Raw genomic sequence first — 2,315 nt, 5'->3', positions numbered from 1 at the left:
TTTCCTTAAAATGAGCCTCATGGAGCTTTTTAAAGTTTGGAGTAGTGACTGCAGTTCTTCTCCTGTTCCCAAGTATGGAAAATCCATCTGTATAGCGAGAATGTTTTTCTGAAGGTTCCTTTGAATCTTCATTATCTTTTCCTAAGGAAACTGTATGATCATCTCCAAGGCTCTTGTCTGATACAGAAGGGATTTTTCCAGTAGTTCTGAAATCCCAGTTTTCCTGGTCTTGATTCTGTAGTTCGGTGAAATGACTCAGGCTTATCTAAGAATGATCCTGCTGGGAGACAGGTTCCTTAGGGACTGTCTTATGCCGCCTCCTTGTTTTGGTGATGTGGTCCACTGGCTCCTTCGCGGCTTGTTCCCCGCTGTTAATCTGTACCTCAATCTCATCACCAGAGGATGCAAAAGCTTGACTTCCATCCTGATTCTTATTTTCTTTTTGTGCTTCCTGTTTAAGGTGGGTTTTCAAAACCTTTAAGAGCTTGTTTGCCCTCAAGTTAGCCTGGAGGCCCAAACTCTTGGCCAAGTTCTGTAGGTCGCTGTATTTCAAGGAGCCTAGATCCTCTGCAGCGAGGACAGTTGTCATTCATGTTCCAGCACTCCAGACCACACACAGGGGAGTCTGGATTGAAATTTATCAATTTCCTTTTATTCTGTCAAAAAAAAAAAACAACAGTTGAATTCATTAATTCTTTGTGTTGATTTCTTAGTCTCAAGTGTATTAATTCCTGTCTTGATCTTTATAATTTCCTTAATTGTATGGGCTTTGGCCTTGACTAATTCTTTCTGAAGCCTTCCTAGTAACATTCAGTTGTTAATCAGTCCTTTTCTGTGTTTCTAATGTCCAAATTCACTGATACAAATTGCCCTTTTAGGATTGTTTTCTTTTTTTTTGTACTTATTTATTTTTTTTCCAAAATTTTATTGATAAACAGCAATGAGACAGTTTCAAATCAAATTGGAAGTACAGTTTCAACAAATAACACACTGCATATATTCTTCTTAGTGGTTAATTGCTGTACAAGATGAGGACTTGTGATCCTATTTACAAACACCATTAGAACAAATCATTCTATTCATTAAGAGAATGCAACTATATATCTATCCTAACCACTTTGAATACACAGATACAAAATGGACATTCATCTGTATACCCTATTTTTTCTAAGTTCCGTTATTGAATATTATAGGCACCTTTTAGGATTGTTTTCTTTGTGCCACATGGGTTCTGGTACATTGTATTTGCATTTTCGTTTAGTTATATATGTATATAGTTTAATTTCTTGCTTAATTTCATTAGGGATCCATTGATTGTTCAAGACGGTATGATTTAATTTCTATGTGTGTATGAAGTATTTGCAATTTCTTTGGCCATTAATTTCCAATTTCCTTGCCCTATGGTCACACAATATGCATGGAATAATTTAATTTCCTTTATGTTTATTTAAGCACATTCTACGGGTGAGTTTATTGTCTGTTTTAGGTATTATTCTCTGTGCAGCTGAGAATGTGTATTCATACGTTTGGAGTAGAATACTCTATAGATATCTGTCAAGTCCATTTGTTCCCAGCTTTGGTTCACTTCTCATATTTCTTGCTGATGTTCTGTATAGTTATCCATCTCCTTGTGACAATGGGAGGTTAAGATCACCTGCTACCACTGTATTATTGCTTACTTGATTTCTCATGTCTATTAATATTTCTTTTATATAACGAGTGCTTCCACCCTTCGTGCCCGTATATTTATGGTTTTTATCTCTGACCTTTTATCTCTCCCCTAAAATGTGTGTAGTAACCTTCTTTACCTCTTTTGTTTATTCTTGGTTTGAAGTTCATGTTGTCTGGAAACAGAATAGCGACCTCTGCCTTTTTCTGGGTTCCTGTTTCATGAAGTATTGTTTTCCCTTGTTTAACATTCAGTTTATGAATTTCTTTTTGAGTTAAATGTGTTTCTTGTGTACTACATATTGTTGGATCTTGTTTCTTGAACTCTTCTTCCAGTGAGTTTCTTTTGATTGGTGAATTGATGCTCTTTATATTGATGGTCACAACTGATATGTATTGGCTTGTCTTTGTCATCTTATTTTGTACTGTTCACTCCCTGCTTTTCCTCTGTGCTTAATTGCTTGCCCTACCTGGTGGTTTCTTTCTTTTGTTGTTCTTCAAATTGTGATCATTATTATCTCTTTCTAGACTATCTTTCAGTACTCTTTGAAGTTTGGTTTGGTGGTCAAGAATTTCCTCAGTTGTTCTTTGTCGTGGAAGTATCTTATTTGTTCATGAATTCTGAAAGATTGTTTTGCAGGGTGTTC

At 35.9% G+C, this 2,315-nt stretch overlaps 1 pseudogene; it reads right to left on the bottom strand.

The window, feature by feature from the left end:
- Position 1: 1 nt before the first annotated feature.
- On the bottom strand, positions 2-589 carry LOC101571785 (annotated as a pseudogene).
- Between the last annotated feature and the right edge of the window lie 1,726 nt (positions 590-2,315).

Source organism: Octodon degus, unplaced genomic scaffold (genome assembly GCF_000260255.1).
Source record: "Octodon degus isolate 3935 unplaced genomic scaffold, OctDeg1.0 scaffold00003, whole genome shotgun sequence".
NCBI lineage: Eukaryota > Metazoa > Chordata > Mammalia > Rodentia > Octodontidae > Octodon > Octodon degus.
The sequence above is the reverse complement of the archived record's forward strand: the minus strand, read 5'-3'. Positions and strand labels throughout refer to the sequence as shown.